Here is a 27,231-nt window from a genome sequence, read left to right on the forward strand (position 1 = left end):
TGTGAAAAAATCAACATGTTCACAATAAACCTTTCATTAATTGAAGATCTTTGTTTATATGTGATGCAATTGATTAATAGGAAGGCATTGACATTAAGCAGTGTCACCAGTCAACTTAAACCATCAAGTCTTTTTCAGATAAGTGCTCAAAAACAAAAGGCATATCACACATAAAGGGCTTAAGAACCAGGAACATGATGGGCATGGAGGCCATGAACATTTTGACCAATTATAGTGCGATATGTGGACAAGTTGCTAAAATTTTAGTGGGCCATAAATAATTTGTGTAAATATGCAGACTCAGTCAAACTCTGAATATGGTGTCATCATTTTTTAAAGAAAAACCCACAGAATACACTGTATACAACAAGTGCTGTATATTTGAGTGGATCTCCTGAAAGGGATGGTTATATCAACATGGAGTTTTCATTAAAAGATGACATAATGATAAAAGGATGTTATAGTGAGGTAAAAATGGTGTGATATGGAAAATAAATGTTATAATAAGTGAAAGATGGTGAAAAATAATAGGATGTTGTAATGAGTGAAAGATGGTGTAATGAGAAAAGGATGTTATGAGTGAATATGACAGTATAATGAGAAAATGGTGTTATCACGAGGGAAAGATGATGCAATAAGAATAAGATATTACATTGAGAGAATAGGATATTGTATCAGAAAAGAAATGTTATGAGGGAAATATGACAATAACAAAATGAAATTATCATGAGGGAGAAAAGACATTGTAATACAAAGGATTGTTATGATGGAAATATGACAAACAGTAAACTGGTGTTATCATGTGGGAGAGATGACATTGTAATACAAAAGATTGTTATGAGGGAAATATGACAATATACATATAATAAGAAAGGATGTTATATAGGAAGATGTTATAATCATGCAAGTCTTTTTGCTATGATATAAAGCTTGTGCTTATTGTATAAATTCATAAACTTTAAAAACTGTAATCATGTAAAATTATGGATTACATTGCACTACATGATTTATCTAAGTGAGCCTATCCCAACCTTTACAGAAGCATTTGATATTTTTGTGCAATAAAAGCTCTGCTAAAACAGTATTGAAGTAAAAGATTTGGGAAGATGATGGTGTAAACTTTCCCTTTGATAAAAATTTGTTTGCATCTTAATGTGTTATAAATAATGATTGACATGTAACCAATTTTACCTATGGGAGAAAACATTTGGTACTTGCTCAGTTCCCACTCACAGTGAGCAGACCATTACTGTAAGTAATGAATCATGACTGAACCCAAGCATTGGACTTTTTGAATGGAACAAAAGAATATGTGGCTTGTGTCAATGACAGATTTGCCATATTGACAACAACTTGAGATGTTGTTTCAGGAGATTGACCTTTCCCAAAAAGGCTTCAGGCACTGCCATTGTGGCTGAACTACATACATTATTACTTGCATTTTTTTTATCTACAACATAATGTGACGCATATTACCTGGAAACTGTTTCATGTACTATTTAGATGGAGCAGTCATGGTATACCTATGATATCTCACAGCATCAGAAAATAATCTAAGAATTCTTGACCGTTTCACAGACTTGCTCCATGATTTAAAATTTCTCATTAAATGATAAATTCATGTACTAAATATTTTTCTGGTGATATTTTGAACAAGGACACCATACATTTCAACTATTCTCATTACAAAGCTGCATATCTGCAGAGACTTGAAGAAAGATTGTACATAAGGATTATTTTCAACATGATTGTGTATGTATTTGCAATAATTTGCAGATTATTAATGTATGGTAAAAGTAAATCTTGAAGGAAATTTTGTTTGTACTTAAAATTATTGCATATGATTAACTTGGAGGGGGGTGGGGAAGCTCACAGAATTAACCTAAATCTCAAAGACTGTCTCATTAAACCTCACAGTCTGGTGCCCTGAAAGCATCATAGGTATTCTTGCTTCATAAAGAAACATTCTCAACTGCAGTAAGATCTTACTTTCTTTTTTGAACACAGATGTTTCTGTAGCAAATTGTCAATTATGCCTACATTACATGTATGGCAGATCAACTGTTCTCATACGAATGGTCTCCTTCCATCAGAAAAGAGAGAAATTATACGAGGACTCTATGAGAATAGTCTCCGGGTAGTGAGAAATTACAGTGAGAATAGTCTCTTGGTTGTGAGAAATTATAGTAGGACTAGATGAGAGTAGTCTCTGGTTAGTGAGAAATTATAATAGGACTCTGGGTTGTGAGAAATTATAATAGGTCTATGAGAATAGTCTCTGGGTAGGGACAAATTATAATAGGACTCTATGAGAATAGTCCCTGGGTAGAGAGAAATTATAATAGGACTCTATGAGAATAGTCTCTGGGTTTCATAAATTACCTTGCAAAAATGCAATTACCAATAGGACATTTGCTGACACTCTGAAAATAAATGTCTCAGAAAATAAAATACTGGTTTAGCACTAGTTATTTTTAACACATCCAAGTTTTATTTTATCTTTGAGACATACGGGGTACATACAGTTTGTTTTCTTCACTCCATTGTAATAAAGTATATATAGGAAATAATTATTATGGACCAGCTTGGAAATAGATTGCTGCAGGAAATTTATTTTATAGCTGATGCATTTATCCTTAAAAATTTGTTCCATCAGGTCAGTTGTTTTTTTGTTGTTGTTGGCGGGGGTGGGGGTGGGGGGTGATGTTGTTGGGAGTATTTAAATCTTGGATTTGTCTCACCTGTAAAAAAGCCATTTTAATACATTTTGTTCAGTAAATGTTGTTAAATTAAATATTTTTTACAACACATTGTTGAAAAAAAATACTTTATTATAATATTTGTCATTCAAATTGTTGATGTTAGTACAAAGACTCCATTGCTGACATACCAAAAACACCAGACGGGGACAACTTCCTCAAGGGCACAGGCTGGATAAATAATTTTGAAAGTCACACTCTGTGATGTAAATCAACGGATGTGGCCCAAGGGCCATATTTTGCCCATCACTGAGCTACACCTGATGGAGAATATCAGTATCAGTGTTATACAAAAGGCATCAAGGGAGGTCAGCAAGTTGAAGACCTAATTGTGTGTGTGTGTGTGTGTGTATGTTTGTGCGCATGTGTGTGTTTGTGTGTGTGAGAGAGAGAGATTTGGATTTTTAAGATAGCTTTAACAATTTTAGTCGTATTGCTATGATCTACGCAGTTTATAGAGATGTCTGTCACTGGGGCATCATGCTGCAGACATGTAGTATCATGTCTCAACCAGTCACATTATCTTGACACCACATTGACCAGTCCTAACATTAACTTCTTAATGCTGAGTGCCATGTGAGACAGATGCTTGTACCATTTTTTTTGGTAAGTATCTGGTTTGACTCGGCTGGGGTCTGAACCCGTGACCTCATGCATTCGAAGCAGATGCTCTAACCACTTAGGCCACCAGTGACAAAGACATAATTGTACATCCTTGTTAGGGATGGTTATGGTTTGTATTAAATTTTTTCAATTAATATAAAAGAGAAAGAATCATGATGTTTTATTCTTTATTTTAATTTTAGAAAAGAAGTCTAATTTTGACCTTATATAGACAGAAAAGTACAGATGATTGGTTCTGTTACTAAACATTTTTAGCAGTTTTTAAAAGAGAATGCAATTTTGAGTTCAGACCATTTGGTGAATAGACGTTATTCAGATGGATGATGTTTATGAAGTCAGTCGATGATTTTCAACATTGAAAACATAAAGGTGTATGTTAAACAGGAAGACTTACCTGCCTACATAACTGATATATATTTTTCACGTTTATGTTACCTTTTATTTTCAGTGTTACTTCCTTGAATTAGTGTCAGTCAGTCTCTAACATAAAACAGTAAACAAGTCGCAATGTTCTGAATTACATTACACAGAGAAGTGCACAGTTTGAGTCTGTGACAAATTTTACAAAATGACATGCTATAAAGTGCTTAATTAATTAATTAATGTCCCTTATCAGTGTATGCCATATGGCAGCTGTGTAGCATCACATTTGTACTGAAAGAGGCTTTGGAGTTTTTTATACAGTGCAGTGGTAACATGCAGTGATCCCTTACTATATCACTTTTCAGGGAATAATAATAATAATAATGAGGACTTTGTATAGCGCCTAATCTTTAGAAGCTCTAAGCGCTTTACATGATTAGACAACACCTATAAAATAAAAACATAAATAATGATATGATTACAAAAACAAACACCATGAAATTAGAAAACATAAAAAAACATGCTGAGAATATTTAAGGTAGGAAACATCAGTACGTCTTTAAGTTTATTCTTGCAGTCAAAATGAGTGAGTTTTGAGAGATAGCACTCTTGAATGGGATCACTGTCTTTGTGTCTAAGTTCATTGGGCAATTCATTCCACGCTGCTGGGCCCTGGTATGCAAAAGAATGCTGTCCATATGACTTTGTTTTCATAGTGGGAATAATGAGTATACGATTGTCAGAAGAGGAGCATAAGTATTTTGCTGGTGTGTACACATTGGTGAGGTCGGATAGGTATGTTGGACTAGAGTCCGTCAGTGAAACGTAGCACAGAGAACAAATTTTGTGTTTGATTCTGGATTGAATGGATAGCCAGTGTAGGGTACAGAGCAGCGGGGAGGTGTGCTCTGATCGTGGTCCTCTAAGTATGATCCGAGCAGCTGTGTTTTGAACTTTTTGAAGTTTCTGGAGTATATATTGAGATGAACCAGACAGAATTGAGTTACAATAGTCCAGTCTTGAAAGTACTAATGAACACGCAAGTGTTTTAGTGGCATCAACTGAAAGATATTTGCAAATGGAACTGATGCGTCTCAGCTCAAGATATGCAGCCTTGCATATGTTCATGACATGTCGGTGCAGTATGAGAGTACTGACCAGAGTAACACCTAGGTTTCGTACTGATTGTTTGAATTAATGTTGGTGTTGCTGATATTTATTGTTTGAGGTAAAAGATGTGAATGAGAAAGTCTTTGTGTTGTGATCAGAATGGCCTCAGTTTTATCACCATTCATCTGCAGCTTAATTGTTACATGTCATCCATGATTTCACATCAGAAATGCACCTCTCTACACCTTGGAAGCCTTAAAGTGCATAGTGACATAGGTAATAGGGTACGTTGTACATTATATAGTGGTCCCTTGTAGCACCATTCAGGGAACCCTTAAAGTGCATAGTGACATAGGTAATTGGGTACATTGTACATTATACAATGGTCCCTTGTAGCACCATTCAGGGAAACCTTAAAGTGTACAGTGACATGTGATGTCACTGATACATAGCTCCCTTGATAATTTGCAAACCTGCTTACCATGTTTACCATATGTTTTCTGACACCATTTTTTTTTGTGTTGAAATATAATATTTAAAGGCCTTGCAAGTTTTCGGACGTTGCTTCGCTTTAATTTTTTCTACAGTTTATGTTTTCTGACACAATCTAGGAAGATCTGCTGCGTTGTTTCAGTGTAAAATTCACAGCGTGTTTGCTGTTAATTTAACAAAGTTCGCTTCATTTAGTTGCCAATTATTTAATGTGATCATGAACTTCAATGAACTAATATAATTTAAAATTCTTAATCATATGTATGTATGTATGTATGTATGTATGTATGTATGTAGTTAGATTGATAGATAGATAAACATTTTATATTATTCGGCCCTAGAGGTTTTTCTCGTTTTTGCCTGAAATGTGCTTAGGAAAGACATTTGGGGAGCTATTTCTGAATACATCGGCTTTCAGCAGATTTTCCATGAGACTAATGCCTACTTGTATTAGAAACATCATTTTCCATTGGTTATTTATTTTGCTTGCGCATGAGCAGAAGGGTGAAAGTTGGATTTTTTATTATTTTTTTAATTTTTTTTTTAATTTGTAATTTTAATTTTTTTTATTTTTCATTGCTTAATGGACCCATCATTTTCGTATGGAGACCGCAGTTTATTGCAAATGCCCACCTTATCCTAGTTTTTGCAAAGAATCACCTGTCTGTGTGCAGTTAAGACCGGTATGCCTTAGATCTGAGGCCAAAAGGTCACAAATCTGGATACAAAATCACATTCTGACCTCGAGTGAATTTTGGGTGAAAAAAAAAACAGCTCCAGAAAATGAGGTTTTTCCCGCTCTATTTTGTAGTGCAGCTAGAACTTCCAGATTATTTGGTATCATTTTAGAGCTATATCTGTCTGCTTTTTTTTTAATACCACCCATGTTGGTGTATCTTAAATGACCTTGATGCTGCAGAGCTCAGAAGTAGGGTACAGACGGGATTGAGACCGAATCGGTTAAGCTATACACTATAAATAGCAATATCAAAGAATGAAAAGAAATATGATTTAATGCCATAATATATTTAAATATATTATTCAGTTTCAAGTAGCTTGTCCATAGCCCTTTTTAGGTCGTCGGGCAAAAAGCCCTCAAATTCTGTATAACTGTCATCATCCATATTGTTTAAATGTTTGTCATTTCTTTGATCAGCGTGTTTTCACTTCCGCTCAGATTGACAATGATGCTGCACACCTTGAAAGATCTCATTATCATTGTGCGCTTTTCCTTCAACATGTCCATGGCATTTACAACCCAGTCCAATACAGTCTGTTTGCTGGCTGTTTTGATCTGTCCGTTGCTGCTTTCATCAGATGAATTTAATGCATTCATAGCATCCATGATGTATTCTGTCCAGCTGCAGCAGAGGTAGCCTTGACAGGTTTTTTGATGCTCACATCAAGAGGTTACAACTTGGATGTGCAGCCTCCTGGTATTATTGCTGGCACAACATTTCCACGCTGCAACTGTTTCTTCAAGTCATCAGTGATGTGAGTTCGGAACGAGTCCTTAACTAATAGTGATCGCTCTCTTCTGGTGAATGGCTAATAAATTTCTTCAATCCATTGCAGCATTAGCGTTTTGTACATCCCTGTTTTCTCTTGAACTGCAATAATCCACCCTTTTGTTGCCTTCATATCTAGATGTCTCTTTATCTTGAAAATAATCATTGTGGGTAATATGTCTCCAGAACCTGCAATGGATAAAATGACAGTAATGTGTCTCATCTCCGCTCCAGTTGTACAAATCAGAACGCTTTTCGTTCTTTCTTTGTCCACCGTTTTCCCTGGCACAAGATCAAAGTACATCGGTGTCTTGTCCATGTTAATAAAAATTTATTGTCAAACTCATCCTTCTCACATCTATTCATCACAAAATCTTGTGGAACGAAGCAATCTTTTCTTCCAAATCCTTGGGTAAACATTGGGAAAGAGAGGTTCTGCTTCTGAGCACAAACCCATGTCTTTTCATGAAACTCTCTCCCCAAGAATGACTGGCATGGAATTTGCTCTCCGGAACTTCTGTTGAAACAAGCTCCTTGGCATATATACATATTCCCTCAACACTGACTGGAATTTTGTAAGTCACACTGAGTGAGCACCCATTGAGCTATCTTATCATCCATAGCTTGTCCATATGAAATGGGTCGTCCACACTTAGGCAAATGTCCTTTCATGTTCAGATCTGCAGAAAAGTCAATTTTCATCCAGGTACTCACTGTGGATTTCGGACTCTTGAATTTTTCCACTGTAGGTCTAATACCCAAAAGTTTTGCATTGTTAACAATATCCTGCTTTTGATTTAATGTATAATGCTTATAGTGACCATGTACAGAACTGGGTGGAGCACTCTCAGGTTCAAGATAATCAGACTCGTCATCTAGAGCAGCTTTCTTTGTAGGCGGTTCTTTCTGTGATGCATCCTCAGAATCATCAGTTTGAAGTCTCTTATGTGGACGGCCTACTGGCCTCTTTGGAGACGATTTTGGCAATGGAGAGTCCCTCATGAACTAGGCAGTGCCTCTTTGCTTGTTGCATAATGTATGATAAATTTATCCATCAAAATTATTACAGTGCTAACAATATTATGTTTCACAACGACAGCTATCCGGTATATAAACTTTTGATAGTGGTGGGTATTTTATTTATACTTTATATTTTAAGAGCTTGATTCGGTTAACAAAAGTATGATTGGTTGTCAGTGTAGAAATTGTTGCACATGAAACCACTTTAAACAGGTGTGACAGTTATGGCTTTGATTAGAAACGATGACCGGGGGGTGGGGAATAAATCTATCTTCACCTGTATGTTTTTGGACACCTAATTAAAGAATATAATATGTATTCGGATGACAAAAAAGAGTAATTGTCGCAGTCCGAAAACACACAATATAATGTGGGAAGCAGGTGTATATCCCATTTTTTCTAGAAAATGTCAAAAGAAATGACCCTTATTTGGTGAATGTGTAGAAAATCAAAATTGAGAAATAAAACCCTGATATTGCTTGTTTTAATGTTGAAAATATTGTTTATTGTCCTGAAATTTTAATAAACATGAAATTCTCATTTATAATAAAGAACTCCTAATTTCATCCCCCACACCCAAACAAAAATTCTGAGTGCAGTATGAATCACAATCTTTGATACAATTTTGGTAAGTGAAAATGTCACTAATGCCAACCAGTTGTAACAGTTGAAGAATTAAATAGCAAGAAACAAGTTTTGTCAAGTGAAATTTGTGTTTTATTTGGGGTTTTTTAAATTCATTTTCAGTGAAATAGTCATTAATGTGATATGCCCTCTTGTATTCAAATGTCAAACATGTCAGTCTGCTCTCTTGGCATTTCTTTGAGAACCTAATTAACTGCTGACTGTATTTTGATCTCTGATTTGCAAATTTGTTGACCTATTTCTTGTATTGTTATACTCATTTAAAAGCAGACTGGTTTTCTACTATCACATTAATTAGGTCTTTTGTATCAAATTAAATAAAGAGAATGGAATATATATAAAAAAAGGATATAAAGGCATGCAAATTCTACTTGTGTAAGAGCTAGTCGTCATGGTCATGTGTCAGGTCCACTCATTTCAAATGACCACTTGAACACTTATAAATATTGTTGTGCAAGTAACAATTAAACTACCTACTGCTCCAGTGGCCTAGTTGTTAGAGCATCTGCCTTTGATGCAGGTGGTCATGGGTTCGATCCCTGGCCAAGTCATACCAAAGACTTACAAAATTGATTCTAACAGCTGCCTTGCTTGGCGCTCAGCATTAACTCATTCGGCCGCAGAGCCCAGAGGTTTCTGTCGTTTTTGCCTGAAATGTGCGTAGGAAAGACATTTGGGGGGCTATTTCTGAATACATCGGCTTTCAACAGATTTTCCATGAGACTAATGCCTAGTTGTATTAGAAACATCATTTTCCATTAGTTATTTTGCTTGCGCATGAGCAGAAGGGTAAAAGTTGGAGTTCTGTTTTTTTTTTGCTTAATGGACCCATCATTTTTGTATGGAGACCGCAATTTATTCCAAATGCCCACCTTATCCTAGTTTTTGCAAAGAATCACCTGTCTGTGTGCAGTTAAGACCGGTATGCTTTAGATCTGAGGCCAAAAGGTCTCAAATTCGGACACAAAATCGCATTCCAACCTCAAGCGAATTTTGGGTGGAAAAAAACTGAGGTTTTTCTCTCTGTATTTCGTAGTGCAACTAGAACTTCCAGATTATTTGGTATCATTTTAGAGCTATATCTGTCTGCTTTTTTTTAATACCACCCATGTTCATGTATCTTAAATGACCTTGATGCTTCAGAGCTTGGAAGTAGGGTACAGCCTCATCACGCCTACAGATTGGATCAGAGTCAAAACGGTTAAGAGGTTAGTGTTAGGACTGGTTGGCGTGGTGTCAGGATAATGTGACTGGGTGGGACATCATGCTGCATGTCTGCGGCATGATGCCCCAGTGCTTGACATCACACTGCAGACATCGTAGCGATATGATTGAAAAATTGTTAAAGCTATGTTACAAATTACGCACACATTAAACTACCTTAATTTATCTTAGTCATTCACAAATGTGATCAAAGATAGCAATGCAACCAAGTGAAAGGAGTACACATTGAATTGAAAGCTTTGTTTGATAGATACAGTTTATTATGAAAAAGTGAGTTCCGAGTTTGTATTACTTTCAGTTACTTGCAATGAAAATAAGGCATCACTATTTCTCTTGTATAATAATTTTTAAAAAATCTAGCTTCAACATTGATGGTTTAATGTGTTAAAAGGTGCAGCTACCTCTCCCCCTGCCCACCCCCACCCCTGAGTCTTCTCACTGTCTAGGTGGGATGGCACCCTTTTCATTTTTTAGAGATCATTTGTTGAACTTTCAAGTTTACATTGTGATGCAAGAACAGAACAAAGTTTAGTTGAGAAATAAAATCAACAGCAGTGTTTGAGTATAAAACCAGACAGCTTTTAAAATTTTGAATAACTTATATATGTATAAATATGCTAATTTCAAGAAGATATACTGAAACAAAATCAGCACACAAATTATTAATATAGACACGAATAACAAGAACCAGTTTTCTCCTTGTTCAGTTAGTGTATTTCTTGAGATTTAAAAGCTTTATTTCAACTACAATATACCCTGTATAATCAAAAGTACAATATGCAAGTTGCCTACCTAATTGGCAAATGACAAAACTGATTGGTATATAAATCAACAAGTCATTTAAGATACTTCCTACTCCTTCGTTACTCATGTACAAGACACCAAGTCATTTGACTACCTTCTACCATGCAGCCACTCTTTGTCTTCATGTACTGGCATTTAGGACAGTGAGACATTAGCTTCCCATCAACCCTGCAGTCACCCATGGCTCTGTATAATGGTAAACAAGTCAACAAAGTATGGGGCTAGGATCTATGATCTACCCGGCAGCCAACACCACATATTTAAGTCATAGGCTACATCTAACTTTGCAACACCCACTTCCTTCATCTCTGTATACTGGTATACAAGTTAACACAAGTCATTAGGATACCTAATACCCCACAGCCACCCCATGTCTTTATGTACTGGTATAGAAATTCAAAGATATTAGGGTACCTCCCACCCTGCAGCCACCCCTTCTCTTTATGTACTGGTGTACAAATCAAAGACATTAAGGTACCTCCAATTGAGCCATACTGGTGTACAACTTGACATATCATTTGGGGAACTTGTACCCTGCTGTAACCCTCGTGTCTCTACATGTCTGTGGTATACAAGATGACATGTCATCTCCTCCGCTGCCACTTAATGTCTCTGTGTTCTAACATATAATTAAGGCATTCATTATTCATTAAAATTTTATTTTGCTGTGATATTGAATTGCTTGTATTGCTAAAACATTATGATTTAGTCTAACACAGGTCATAAAAATCTTTTCTCTTTTGCTTGTGTGATAATCTGTAATTAATTAAATACAATAAACATATGACATATTTTTTCTGATTGAAAAAAATACATCCACTAACAACTTTAGACTACAAGTCTAGTCACTTAGATCATCTCCACTCTTCAGCTCCCTCTCCCACCCACCCCTCCTTCTGCTGGTACTCTTTCTGCTTAATGTGACTGAATTTTTAGAAAATTTACTATAATGTAGTTCTAAGTGCTGTAAGTGCCTTCTAGGTCTGATAAAGTCTTTCACCAAATATTAATATCCAAGTATGGAGACATCAAATGCCATAGAATAATTCATGTGGAACAAATTCCCATCAATTTACCTCTACAAGCCATATAGCATCCCTACAAGAAGATTGAGTGAAAATAAATATGACACTTGCTCATTTCACCTGAAATTCTCCAGACATGTGTCTAGAGCACTAAGTATTTGATCCCTGCAAGCTACAAAGCTTAGTAGGTATTTAGTAGGTGGTGTAAGTTTAGATACAGCTTCTCAGGTTAAAAGCCTGCAGATTTATATTGTGCAAGTGGACACTTCAGAGGGATGGAAAAAATATTGCAGTATATATTGCCTACACATTTAGTCATTTTGCCAGTTACCACATTGGTCATTCAGTATGTTTGTCTGTTGAAACTGGACAATGTAGGATATATAAAAATTTCTTATTCAGATAGAAAGTTTAGTGAGCATTTTTTTTCCTTTCCATTTGAAGATTTTGATATCTTTTGTGGATTCCATTTTGTATTTTGTTTCACATTAACTCAAATGCGATATAATCAAAGTGATTTATGTTAGTGATGTTGATTACTCGTATTTTGCACCTTTTATTCTGAAAACTTGCACTTAAGATATCTCCACAACATTAAGAGACTTATTGTGTTACATAGATAGTTTGATTATTTTGAGTTTGACTTGTCCCTAAGCCCTTATCTAATGTATTGTTTTGTTCTGGTAACCAATTTTTGAAATTACCCAGGAGTAATTCAAAAGATTAGACAGTCTGGAGAATGTTGGGTGAGTTCAGACCATTATCTGAATGTGCCATCAGTAATTTTAGAAATTATTATTAGTGCAAGTTAGGGTTGTGATTGTTCATATTGGGGAAATGAATACTCTAGTATGGTACTTATTAGATACACTCCTCTATAAGTTCCAGATGCAATTTGCATGGACCCAGATCTGTCATCACATAATGTGCCAGCCATGTTTGTTAGGCGTGTGTGTGATTTGGATTTTTAATGTAGCTTTAAAAAAAATTCAGTCATATCGCTATGATTTCTGCAGTGTTGGCACTTTATAGTGATGTCAAGCACTGGGGCATCATGCCGCAGACATGTAACTTCATGTCCCACCAAGGCTGACCAATCCTAACACTAACCTGTTAATGCTGAGTGTTGTTATTGTTTGGACTGACCAGTCCTAGCCCTAATCTCTTAACTCATTCAGCCCCAATCCCGCCTTTAGGTATGATGAGGCTGTACCCTACTTCTGAGCTCTGCAGCATCAAGGTCATTTAAGATACACCAATGTGGGTGGTATTACAACCAAAGCAGACAGATATAGCTCTACAATGATCCCAAATAATCTGGACGTTCTAGTTGCACTACAAAATACACAGGGAAAAACCTAATTTCCGTTTTTTTTCTTCACCCAAAATTTGCTCATGGTCGGAATCAGATTTTGTGTCTGGATTTTAGACCTTTTGACCTCACGTCTAGGGCAGACTGGTCTGAACTGCATACAGACAGGTGAAATTTTGAAAAAACTTGGATAAGGTGGGCATTTGGAATAAAGAGTAGTGTCCATACGAAAATAGCATGTCTATTAAGCAAAAAAAAAAGGTTTCTAATACAACTAGGCATTAGGCTAATGGAAAACCTGTTGAAAGTCGATGTATTTGGATGTATTCAGAATTAGCCCCCAAAATGTCCATCCTATTCACATTTCAGTCAAAAACAACAAAAACCTACAGGGCCTAATGAGTTAATGCTGAGTGCCTAGAAAGGCAGCTGTCAGTACCATTTTTATAAGCCTTTGACTTGGCCGGGTTTGAACATGGGACCTCCTGCATCCAAGTTGATGCTCTAACCACTAGGTTAACTGATTGTTTGGAAGGAATAATAAGTAGAACACACAACAGACTCTGATCTGCTGGTACATTATGAAATGGCATATCAGGGTCTTTGTTGCTGGTACATTATGAGATGGCATATCAGGGTCTTTGTTGCTGGTACATTATGAAATAGCATATCAGGGTCTATGTTGCTGGTACATTATGAAATAGCATATCAGGGTCATTGTTGCTGGTACATTATGAAATAGCATATCCGGGTCTTTGTTGCTGGTACATTATGAAATAGCATATCAGGGTCTTTGTTGCTGGTACATTATGAAATGGCATATCAGGGTCTATGTTGCTTGCAATTGGACCTCACATATTGGAGAGTATATATCATACTAGATTCTGGGTAATATGCATACATGCTTTAACTATACAACCCTTTTATAAAAACTCCAATCTTGCATTATAATATCAAGTACTATGCATGGGATATGCGAGAAAAGTGATTCCTAGAGACCACTTTAAATATGATTTTCTTGGAACTATTCACAGTGCATGTGGGCCCCCGAAAGGCCTAGTGGTCTAAAGTGTTCTCCATTACGGATCACTGCCATTTCACCTCTGTCTGCGTGGGTTCGAGTCTCAGATTCGGCTAATGTGGGTACGTGAGAAAGCTTGCCAGTAGCTTCTCGAGGGTCAGTGGCTCTTTACGGGGTTTGCCCGAGTTCTTCCTCCATCATTAATACTGGCCATCATGTATAGCCTATCATGTGCTGAAAAATGGCGTTAGACCCTACAACAACAAAAGCAACAACAACAATGCATGTCTGGTGAATCTTACTACCTTTCTTTGTTAAATCATTTTCAAAAACATATTTTGTCTCAATCTCTACATCTATATGTCTATCAGTATGTAACCACATTTCCTAAATATGGCCTCTTTGAGGAGGTCAAAGGCCAATTGTGCAAAAATTGTAATTGGAGCAAAATTTTAAAATTTATACTATGAATTTGTTATATTTATGCATTTGTAGGGGATGATACTTAATATATTTAATGGGCTTAGGAGTTGCAACCCCTGAGTTATAGTCCATAGAGGTGGTGGTGGAGTCAGGGTAGGATGGGGGTGGGGGTTTGGTTTGTCAATTCAATTTATACTTATAATGAACTTTATGAAATTTAGCCAAAGAATGTGTGGGCATAATGGCCAAACACAGTATAAACTGTTTCAACTTGCAAAATATTATGTTGGATTAAAGTGCAAGTTTTATATCTGTAGAGTTTGCATTGGCTTAAATGGCTAAAGAATATATAATTAGGTTAGGAGTCAACATTTAATGCTATGGCTGGGATTATTTTGACTTTTTGTAAATGTCTTATTTCTACCAATCAAATTTGCTTGTTTGGACTTCACATGAAGTAATTTCACACAAAAGTTAAGGTTCCAAATAAAATGGATTTGCCATGTAGCATTATTGTTTTATGTATTGACAATAGCTCAGATGTTGTTTATATGCTGACAGTATGTCAGGTGTTGTTTATGTGCTGACAGTGGGTCAGGTGTTGTGTACTGACAGTGGGTCAATTGTTTATATACTGATAGTGGGTCAGGTGTTTATATACTGACAGTGGGTCAAGTGTTTATGTATGGACAGTGGCTTTGATACTGTTTATATACTGACAGTGGCTCAGTTGTTGTTTATGTACTGACAGTGGGTCAGGTGTTGTTTATATACTGACAGTGGGTCAGGTGTTTATGTATGGACAGTGGCTTTATACTGTTTATGTACTGACAGTTGCTCAGTTGTTTATGTACTGACAGTGGGTCAGGTGTTGTTTAGATACTGACATTGGTACAGGTGTTTATTTATGTACAGACAGTGGCTTGGATACTGTTTATGTACTGACAGCGGCTTAGGTGTTGTTTGTGACAGTAGCTGAAGTATTGTTGAAGTATAGACAGTTACTAAGGTATTGTACTGACAGTGGCTCAGGTGTTTTTTTTAACACATTTCCAGTGACACAGATGTTAATGATGTATTGACAGTGGCACAGGTGTTGTTATTAGTATACGTTCAAGGAGGTCAGGTTCATTTTCAGAAGGAAGATGCTAAAAGTGATAAACCATAGCATTTAGCATAAAATAAATATAACATATTGGTTTCTGGGGCAATTTGAGCTACGGACCCAAGCTGACAGATTCCATGTTTAAAAATTAAATACAGCCATACATTGCATATTGTCCTTGCATACCCATTCCAGAAATGTGGCCCTAAAGCTTTTAGATGTCAGATTTTTTCATGAGGCTTCTTTTTTTAAATAAAGAAGATATAAAAATGATGATGTTCAACTTTTAGGCTTCAAAGCAGAAAAATACAACAAACCAGCAGCAGTATACTAGCTTTCTTGCATTCTAGAGGAATAAGCTACACATGAAATGTCAGTAAAAAGTTGTGCATGAAGATGTATACATTACAAGTTTGATCTCAACACAATTATCAAGTTATTTGCCTGTTCTTTATGCTATTAATTAGCCCCAGACTGGTACTACTATACAAATGCTTGTACAGATACATTTCTGGAACTGCACAAATGCTTGTCCAGACACATTTCTGGTACAGTATAAATGTTTGTGCAGACACATTTATGGTCCTATTATACAAATGCTTGTACAGACACATTTCTGGCAGTATGATAAATGCATATATAGAATCTTTTTTGGTACTGTACAAATGCTTGTACAGTCACATTTATGGTACTGCTATAGAAATGCTTGTATAGACACATTTTTGGTACTGTACAAATGCTTGTACAGACACATTTCTGATAGTACGATACAAATGCTAGTACAGACACATTTCTGGTACTGTACAAATTCTTGTACAGACACATTTATGATAGTACCATACAAATGCTTGTACAGACACATTTCTGATAGAAAGATACAAATGCTAGTACAGACATATTTCTGGTACTGTTCAAATGCTTGTTGTTGTTGTTGTTGTAGGGCTTAACGCCATTTTTCAGCACAAGATAGGCTATACATGGCGGCCAGTATTAATGGTGGAGGAAGAACCCGGAAAACCCCCGGAAAGAACCACCGACCCACGAGAAGCTACTGGCAAGCTTTCTCACATAACCACATTAGCCGAATCCGAGACTCGAATCGACACAGACAGAGGTGAGATGGCAGTGATCCGTAACGGTGAACGCTTTAGACCACTTGGCCACTCCGGGCCCCTCAAATGCTTGTACAGACACATTTATGATAGTACCCTACAAATGCTTGTACAGACACATTTCTGATAGTACGATACAAATGCTAGTACAGACACTTGTACACACACATTTGTATATCTAAATGCAGAATCATACCCATGGTAGAAATTGGAGTTATTATGTCCAGATGTCGATATCCATTGAAAAGCCCTACTTTGCCAACTTTTTAATTTAGTCATATGCCAACCTTGACTGTTCTACTACTTGTCCAAGAACTACCTTGGTTTGGACTTTCAAGGGAGAGTGTAACATTTTTGAGTACAACTTTTGACTTAAACTTTTTGTCTTCTCAAAGGTTATGGACCATGTGATTTCCTACCTCAGAACAAAGCATCTATTTTGGCCAACCTAGGCAAAAGGAATTCTAAATTACATGCTTATTATAACTTTCACTTTGAGATATGACAGTTTGACTTCACTTGGAGTTTTAATCAAGACAGAATTATCAAATAGGTTGTCCTACAAATATGTATTCTGTCTTGGGATGTAATGTTTCAGCATTTCAAATCTAGTTTGCCTTTTAAAAATAAATTCCTAAAATTATCTCATTGATGGTTTCGTTTTAAACAGCTGATCATGACAAAGGAGGTTTCATAACTCTGTCAACACTTCTGGCTCAGATGCATCAATTTTGGGTTGCATCTGTTTTGGAATGCATTGATTTTGGGATGCATCAATTTTTGGGTTGCATTGAACTTGGGATGCATCAATTTTGGGTTACATTGATTTTGGGATGCATCAATTTTGGGTTGCATTGATTTTGGGTTGCATCTATTTTGGGATGCATCAATTTTGGGTTGCATCTGTTTTGGAATGCATTGATTTTGGGATGCATCAATTTTTGGGTTGCATTGAATTTGGGATGCATCAATTTTGGGTTACATTGATTTTGGGATGCATCAATTTTGGGTTGCATTGATTTTGGGATGCATCAGTTTTGGGTTGCATTGATTTTGGGTTGCATCTATTTTGGGATGCATCAGTTTTGGGTTGCATTGATTTTGGGATGCATCAATTTTGGGTTGCATTGATTTTGGGATGCATCAATTTTGGGTCGCATTGATTTTGGGATGCATTGATTTTGGGATGCATACATTTTGGAATGCATCAAATCTAGGATGCATCGATTTTGGGATGCATTAATGCATCGATTCTGGGATGCATCAGCCACTGAATCATGATCAGAAAGTTTGTTTGCATCATAGCTAAATCATTATTGGCTGTGTTTGTCTCAAAGAGAGTTGACACTGCAAATGTTTTGGTCATTCTGTCCTATCTTTAACTAGACAGTAGATGTATCTGCAAGAGTTGGTGAATTTATGATACAGAAGCTTTGGCCATTGATGCCTTGTTGATCAGTGGGGAGGGAATGAGGCATGATTTGCTAGACATCCCTGTAAACTGCCACACTGCAGACATAGTAGTGATATGACTGAAAAATTGTTAAAGCTATGTTACAAATCAAATTACATGAAGACACACACATTCTTTTTCATACCATATAATTTGTGGGAGTCTTATATTGAATTTTATAATTTAAGCAGGGATATCAGTAAATTTCTCTTTAAAGCATGATATTTTTGTGGGCCTAGGTACATATAACATGCCTGATGCACCCTCATGCATATTGTAGGTGGGAAGGTGGTTGTTGTTCTTGTTTTGGGCTTGACACCATCTTTCAACACATGATAAGCTATACATGGCAGAGGAAGAACTGGGAAAACCCAGTATGAACCACTGACCCATTGGGAAGCTACAGGTAAACTTTCTCACATACCCACATTGGCCAAGGCAAAGACTTGAACCGCTGTGGACAGAGGTGACAGGACATGGATTGGTAAAGGAGAGCACATTAGAGCACTCAGCCACTTTGAGCCTGTTAGCACAAGACTGGCAATATAATGTCAATTATAAGTTAAAGATTTTAATTTTAAAAGATTGAATATTAAAATGTGTTGGACATTTTCTTAAAAGAAAAAGTAGAAAAGAAGTCAACATTTCATTGTCATGCACACTTCAAACTTCGTTTATGCATAATAATCAATTCTTACAATGGATACTGGACACTACCAAAAATTTTGTAGTGGTGAGTTGTTGATTATACTTGAGTTACTAAATTACATCTACAAATTCATTTAAACATAACACTTCTACCGTGTTTTCATGAAACTTACAGTATAGTGACCATATCAAATTGTGATATGGCTACTATGACAAATAGTGACCACGTTTGATGTCATTCGGTTGTGTTTGATATAGTGACTGAATTGTGACATTACACTATTGCTTGTGACAATAGTGACTGAATTGTGACATCATATGGCTGCTTGAAATTGTGACATCTTTAGGCTGTTTGTGACAAATAGTGACCAGATTGTGCCATTGACTGGTTGCTTGTGACATTTAGTGACTGAATTGTGACATCATATGGCTGCAAGGATGCTTAAATAGCTTGATTCTGGTGCTAAATATTTTCAGAAATGGATGCTCCAATGTCATGACAAATGGATGTAGCCTACCAGCCACCATTACTAAATCTATGAAAACCTTTAAATGACTTCTCAAAATCCAAATTTGACAGAAAGTATCCTGGTACGCAGGTCTTTCAGATTTTTTTAAAAATGGCACCATCTACCATCAAACATGGCTACAATTACTGAAAGTAAAGAATCATTTTAATTAAACCTAATGACTTATTCTCAGAAATCTGATTGAAAAGCATCCTGGCGTGAATCACTTTTAAATTTATTGAAATGATACTGGTTTGTCTTTAGATACTATAAATAGAAAACCTACAAATAATTTCTCAGGATATGAGCAGATTTTATATCTTGTTTTTAAGTTCCTTGACACAAAACAATCTATCATAAAGGGCTTTTAGATACACAAATAATGCTGATTTGCCATTAAGTGTTACCCCAGTACTTTAAAGTTTGTACATATGATGACGTCAATTTTGCAATGCATAGCTGCTGCTTCTAGAAATAATTTTAATTTTAATTTAATATAAAGTTGCTAGATCAGATGTGACAGAAAGCCTCCTAACTTTAAGGGCTTTTATACTGCTTTTATACAAAGGAGGCAGATCCACTATAAGAGATAGACACAATTACTAAAAATTAAAAAAAATATTACAAAAATGTATCTAAAAATTCCACTTTACAGAATTTGGCCAGCATTCAGACAAAAAGTGCCCTGTCCTTGACACCTTTCAGTATTGGACAAATAATGTTGATGTGCAGACAGCTATGAATGAAGGTATTCAAAAATATGAAAAAGCATGATCACTTTGAAACAGTTGTTTTTATAGCTTATCCAGTCAACAGTATTGGGAAGAAATTTCAACAGAAAATGTCCTGCTAACACAATGAGTGACATCAGAAATACTTAGACCTCTTGTAGGAATAAACATGCTCAGTCTAACAGGGATTTACCCATTAACACAGACGTATATGTTTAGGTTACATGTTTTGCAGTACTTACCGGTAGGCAAGTTTTAGTATAAAAAATCAGATTATTGAGTTACATGGCAGTTGCCTTTAAGGCAATTTATATAAGAAACACCAGTTCCTTTCCTTCAAGGAAATATCCATAACAGTTAGTGAAGTTTTTTTTTCAGTCATGGATCTTTTGATGAAAATAAGGATAAAGGTCTATTTATACATTGATATGTGACTGTTCTGCTTGCATTTATAGTGTAACAAAAATTTGCATACAGATTATTCCAGTTGTGGTGAATGTATGTCATCATTTGATAAAGGACTGTATTCTCAGTTTCTAGTATTCAGTCACCTCTTTTATTTTCCATTACAATATTACATAATATTTTCAGAAAGATTGTGGTGGAGGGCACATCACTTACCCACCCTCATCCCTGTCTTCAGTGATGATCCATATATAGTTTGACAGAAAGCATACTGATATTAAAAGCTTTAAATTTTATACAACTTCATTGTCAACTATGGCATCAGATGTGAAAAATAGACAATCCTTTAAATGATTAGCAAAACCTGCTTTTCAGAATTGACCAAATGTGACAGAAATCATCATATTATGAAGGGCTTTTAAATGATCCAGCTTGCCTTCAAATGTGATTGCTTCTACCAAAGGTTTAAATACATGTTATTAAAGAAAAGCTGCTTGACGGAACTTGAGCAAATTTGACAAAGTGTACTATGCTTGAAGGTCTTTAACATTTATAGAAATGACACTGATCCACAAGTAATAATGACTTCCATTACTAAAAGTAGAAAAACATTTACATTACTGTTTCTGTTAAAAAAACAAAACTGCAACAGCAGAATTGGATGAACTGTGACAGAATTTGTCTTTGGATAGAAGCCTTTGGTATAGGACAAATAATGCTGATGTGCCATCAGATATGGGCAGAGATAAAAAAAAAATATTCATAAAATGTACAGTTAAAAACATTGAGAAGAAATTCAATCAAAGCATCCTTCTGATCCAGGAATTTTGGCCAACTGCTCTTGTTTGTGGCTCTTTGGCATACATCAGAATGTGAGTGATCTTGTGCCCACATATGCCTCTTGCTCAAACTAAATATTGCCAACAGCTATATCCAGTACTGTTGCCAGGTGTGTAAACAGATGCACACACATATGTACAGACAATTGTCATCAACCACACATGACCATGAACCACCTATATCAAGTGCCAATATGCAGGAAACAATTCGGACAGTTGTATTCCAGTTTGGAAGTGTGTGATCTATTTTCAAATATTAATAAAATGAAATGCAAACTGCTTGCATATACATATGGTGAAAAGAAAAACATAGTTAGGCACCAGTAAGCAGGTGATGTATCACATTTAACGTTGTGCCAAGACTTGAATTTCTTTCAGATTAAGTAAATAATATTTTTTCCTGATGGGAATTGTGTGCCAGTATTCCATTTTAAGAACTTGTACTGCAGTACACAATAGAGGAATTAAATTTCCAGACCAGTAAATATCCCACGCAGTACACGATGTGGAGGCCTATGAGAAAAAGTGGAAATTGTCAAAACTATTAGCACTAGGGACAATAGTGGTTCTTTATCATTCAGGCTGGCATGCCTTGTTCGAGAAATAGGAGAGTCTACCTGGCGAAAAAGGAGATATTAAACCGAAGTTCCATTGTTGACTGGTACCAATGCCTTTATTGACTTGTGTCAGGGCTGAAAATCTTATTCTTTGTTAGTTCCCAGGATATGAATGCATGCATTTTTTTTCAGCCTGCTAGAGGTGCCCCAAATGGCACAGAACAGTTTATCTTTAATAACCCACCTATTTACGCCACAAATGCAAAATATGTCACACTCTGACAGTCACCAAGCAGCAACCAGGATCTGATTGGCTAAAAATAGAACTTTTTGGCAGACCCCGGTACAAATTGAACAGGTATTAAAATTATTGACAGAGTTGTAGAATTCTGACAGTTACAAGTTTTTGATGCCAGCAGGGGGAAGTATCAGGGAACTTGTGACAGTGTGACATTTCTTTATATCTAAAGTTTTATTTAGATACGGAGCCCAAATTGTCCCGAGCAGAGAAATATGTGCCTCAGCTCTTTAAGGAGAGTTATGACTATTGGCTGATAGATTGGATTTGTGTGTCGTTTGTGGTCCAAGTCGTCTCAGGCTGTGACTAGTGAACTCATTAGTATTTCAGTATCAGGAAACTCACTATCAGCAGTTGGGCTGTTGATCATTGGACTAGCTTTCTCATATTCAGGTGTCGTCTGCATGTTTCAATTACCTCTAAGTCGTCTGCTACCACTGCCAGTCCCGAGTAGAGACGGCATCATATTTGAGTTCAAGACGAGGAAATAACAACATGGTAAGTAATTTCATAAACTTTTTATTCACAAACACGTACATGAACATTGGTTTAGATGGGTAACTCGGTTCAGATAATTGATTTATCACCTGTTATATTGTTTTAATTCAGAAGCATATCCTGAATCAGTTCCTGACATTTTTTTACAGGAACCCATATGAATAGTTGTGTGTCTTAATTTATTTTTGTTTCTGCCTTCTCGCCCATATAATTGTCAAAGTTGTATCTTTCTGTTGATTTTCCAGTTGTATTTGCTTTTCATCTTGTTAGACATTAAGAAACCGTTTCATATGATTGCCTAATTAGGTGTGTGAAGACATGCACACAAACACACGAACACTAGTATAATTATATATTTTGTGAATATTGAGCACATTAATTTTTTTTAATATTTAAGCCAGCTAATTCTCTTTCGCCAATATTTGATTCTTACGTAAGTTACACTTGCTGTAACCATAGAGCAAGTCGACTTTGAAACATTAGGGACTGGGGGGGGGGGATTCCTTCCAGCCGGGACAGGATATTTTATTTTCATTCAAGATAGCTTTGTTTCCGGTAATATGATGGATTGGATGAGTTCTATTCTTCAACAAAGCAGGGCATGGGTATTTGTTACAATCTGTTTGGGAATTTAAAATCTATTTTCACTAAAATTCATCTACCCGAATCTCTGGATCCTTACAGTACAATAATTGATCAGTGTAGAAAAATGTGGGAGGGTAACACATTTTTATGGAAAGTCTATCGAGCATTTTTTTTTTTTTTAAATAAGAAATATTATCTTGTAAGGTACACCTTTTGATTTTGTGTTTATTCACTTTGAAGTAGTTAGGTGCTGTTCAAAATAAATTAACGAGAGACATACATATATACATACATACATACATACATACATACATACATACATACATACATACATAGTCAGAATTGGGCTTAACTCCATTTTTTGGTAGACCAGAATTTTCACCGTATATGGTCCACTGCAAAGGTAATTATATATTAAAGACAATAACACATTACTGTAGATCGTGCCTGCAGATCTAGGGCTGTATTGTTTGCTATAAGCCCCAAGCTTGCAGGAGGAAGTGTAATGTACAACTTTTATCACACTGACTCTCAGTGTGTGTAATTATCTAATAGTGATACAGTTATAGTATTACACTATTGTATGCATGTTACAGACTGTGCATCATCAATTCTAATCTCATGTACCATAATAGATCAAGTATAAATTAGTTGTGTAAATAAAGCATGGCATAACATCTATACAAATAAAACATTTAGTATAAGTGACTTGTGTAACTAAAATCTTGCTACTGGTGTAATCTTTGCACAATAAAGGTTAAGAGGACACATTTGTACACCTTGTTTTAAGTTTAGATCATACAGTTGTCACTTTAAGATATAATAACATTCTTTTCAGATGAAAAAACACCTGAAAATACATTTGATCAGCCATTAATCAGGACATCAAGAGTGAGGATAACTTTTTTTATTTCATACTTTTTACAAACTTTGCATTGTATGCACTTTAAGGGACTTGAAAATCAGGATTAAGTTTTCTCAGTGTCTCATTGCTGTTGTCAATCAGATTGTATTCAGCTGCTTACACAGAAATCACTTTGGGCAGGTTTTTGGTGTTGTTGTTGATTTGTGGGGTCATTTGTCATGTATAAAATGTCACCCATGTTAATCACTCAAATTAATGATAAGATCATACTGTTTTTATTGATACATGTATTCATATTGCCCTTTTACAATACTTAAAAGCCCTTCGTTATAACAGGGTTCCTTTTATAAAGTGATCTTGGATTCTGTTTCATTAAGCATTAAGTAGTGCATTAATTGATGTCATCTCATGGTCTGTACTGTTTGTACTTGACTTGTATGTGAGTATATATAGTACTCCAACATATTTTACTTGCAATGCACGAAAGTATTTTTTTTCATTTTAAAGATTGTTAAAAAAAATTTTTGTTGTGAATCATTGAAAATGAAGGGAAAAAAATTATTTGAAGAAACGAAAAGACATTTCATGTATTACTTATAAAATTTGATGAACTATGATATCCTAGAGTTTTCCAATAAAAAGGGGAAAAGAATGAAGGTAAGTTAAAAACATCAGCAAATGTTAAGGCTTGAGAGTTCAATAATAATATATTTAAATTTGAGGTAAATGGATAGAAGAGTTATTAGTATAATTTGTGTAAGTATAACAAAGTAATCTGCAATATCAGGTTAATGACAGGTCCCTTACCATGATAGACTTGTGTATGCCAGTAATGTGAAACATTTTGACTGGAAACTAATGACCAATTAATGCCCTAATCATCTTTTGAATCATCATATGTGACACATTCAGTAGGAGAGACTACTGTGTCACCTTTTTTTAAACTGATCTATACTTAAATGTGTGTGTGTTGTGTGTATATTTTGGATTTATAATGTAGCTTTAACAATTTTTCAGTCATATCATTATGATGTATGCAGTGTGGCAGTTTATAATGATGTCTAGCACTGGGGCATCATGCCGCAGACATGTAGCATGATGTCTTACCAAGTCACATTAACCTGACACCAGACCGACCAGTCCTGACATTAACCTAACCTCTTAAAGCTGAGTGCAAAGCGAGGCAGCTGCTCGTATCATTTTTATAAGTCCTTGAGATGCCTCAGCCAGGGTTTGAACCCACAAACTCCTGCATCCAAGACCGATGCTCTAACCACTTGGCCAATGGAGCTGTCTGACCCATACTTGAAATTTTATTGCTGCTCCCCAAAGGGAGGGAGACATGTTGGTATTTTGCTGTCCATCTGTCTTTCCATGAAACTTGTAAGCAAGATGTCTAAAAATAATATCAAATCATAGCAGTTCAAATTGGATATTTGAGTGGGTCCCAAGACCTGATTAGATTCTGGTGTTGCATAATGTGCCAGCAGATCTAAGTCTGTACATTTTTTAAAGAATGAATAAAACAAACAAACATACGCTTTGTTCTGTCAGCACATAATGTTGTTGCATTTGGACTGAATAGTGTGTATGCCTTGTAGTAAATGTCTAATAAATTGTTATGATTAATAATTAGCAATAATGGGTGTGTTTATATGCTTATAGATCATACGGTAATATTGGCATGTTTATCCTATCATTTGTCCTTTCAAGCTTGGGTTGTTTTTACAATAGGCCTGTTGCATGTCGTATGAAGCAATTATTGAAGGAATGAGCTTCAGTGACAGAAGTTAGCATGTTGGACTTGTGACTGAAAAGGTTTTGGTTTGAATCCTACTATTGCAACAGCTACTGTGGTACATCTTTGGGTTGGGCACTTTACATTGTTTGCCTTGGCAATAAGTAACCTGTTTGTTTGGGACTGCTGTAAAGCACCAGATCCTATATTTTCATGACTTCCACATAAAATCCACATATTTCTAGCCTACATTTATGTTTGACCAAATTCCTTTTAAATCTCTACAGTGTTCTCTTCATTTTTTGAAACCCCTATCATGATTTGAAAAATTAATCAAAAGAAAAAATTCATCCATAGTTACTGTTTCTTTTTTCTGTCTCAAAGTTTCATGAATAAGCCATGAAATAACTGTAATGAAGTTATTCCTGGAAAAAGTTTGCTTCTTGTTATCAGGTTTGTAATTAATTGGTAGCAACACAGAATTAAGTACTCTGGACAAACTTTATCCAAGCTAGATCATTTTGGTGGGTTTGCAGATATACATGGATATCCTGTATTTGTCAAGTTGTATAACTGACCCTGTCTGTCTCTAAAGAGTACTGACATCACCAGCAACAAAACTTACCCTCTGGTCCAGACTCCTGAAATATCCAGAAAACTGGGCATTATGTTTAATGGGTAGTTGGTCATAGAAATTGAAAGTTTTTGGAAAAAGACAAATAGAAAACATGTTTTTCATTAGCATTAATTATTTTCTTGCATTTATTTATTTGCTTAAATGTTTCATATATCCACACACATGCCCCTCCCCCAATACAAGGCATTATAAATTATTTATACATTTTTGGTTTGGTGAATTTTTCATAAATATATTTGGACAAAGGGTTTAGAATTTATAAGAATGCTACATGCATTTGATGTAAATTCAGTTTTATGATGAAAATGACAGATTGGCAGAAGTTTAAAAAAAAAATCAAAAGGATGTGCATTTGAAACCTCCCATGGTGCTTTTAATGTATGTTGTAAATGATAAATAAGACGAATTAAATTTCGTCTTGCTTTATAACCTTTAAATCAAAAGACTTCCAGAATTCTGACTCAGCCAGAAATGTCACACCTGAACAGCAAAATGTCTTATAATTTGTTTATCTTACCTGGGAATGGGCGTTACCTAGTAGAACATAATGACTGCACTTTGATGTATCAAAGTGTAGTAGTTGACTTGGGTTTGGTGATGCATGGCATCTCAAAGAAAATAAAGTACATCCTTAAAATTAGCATTAGGGATTGTTCATTAGATTTGTTTCTGAGAACAATGCCAGCTGAATACAACCATATATTCACATAAAAATCCCTATTGTCTCAGAGATCACAGCTTTATTATGCCATGAATCACATGATTAAAAAAACTTTATTTGCTATGCAAAGTTGTTGATTTGCTGTGAAAAAAAGTGAGGATGCTATTATTACTTTCATTAAAGCAATGATGAAAGATGTCTTGCCACGATTTTATTATGCCTGGGGCAGGCATATGTATGTTTGTATATGTGTGTGTGTG

The 27,231-nt window shown here is 35.6% G+C and overlaps 1 protein-coding gene across 3 annotated transcripts in view; it reads left to right on the forward strand.

Moving 5' to 3' along the window:
• Positions 1–27,231, forward strand: part of LOC149782596 (uncharacterized) — a 183,620-nt gene that overhangs the window by 82,750 nt on the left and 73,639 nt on the right. The window contains exon 1 of one of the 3 annotated variants that reach the window (XM_089934045.1): positions 22,052–22,485. The exons of the other annotated variants lie outside the window; for them this stretch is intronic. The gene's annotated coding sequence lies outside the window, so the exon portion shown is untranslated. Of the gene's footprint in view, positions 1–22,051; positions 22,486–27,231 lie in introns of those variants that run through there. 3 annotated transcript variants of the gene reach the window in all.

This window comes from Sinohyriopsis cumingii, chromosome 15 (assembly GCF_028554795.1).
Source record: "Sinohyriopsis cumingii isolate HCF-2022 chromosome 15, ASM2855479v2, whole genome shotgun sequence".
In the NCBI taxonomy this organism is placed as follows: Eukaryota; Metazoa; Mollusca; class Bivalvia; order Unionida; family Unionidae; genus Sinohyriopsis; species Sinohyriopsis cumingii.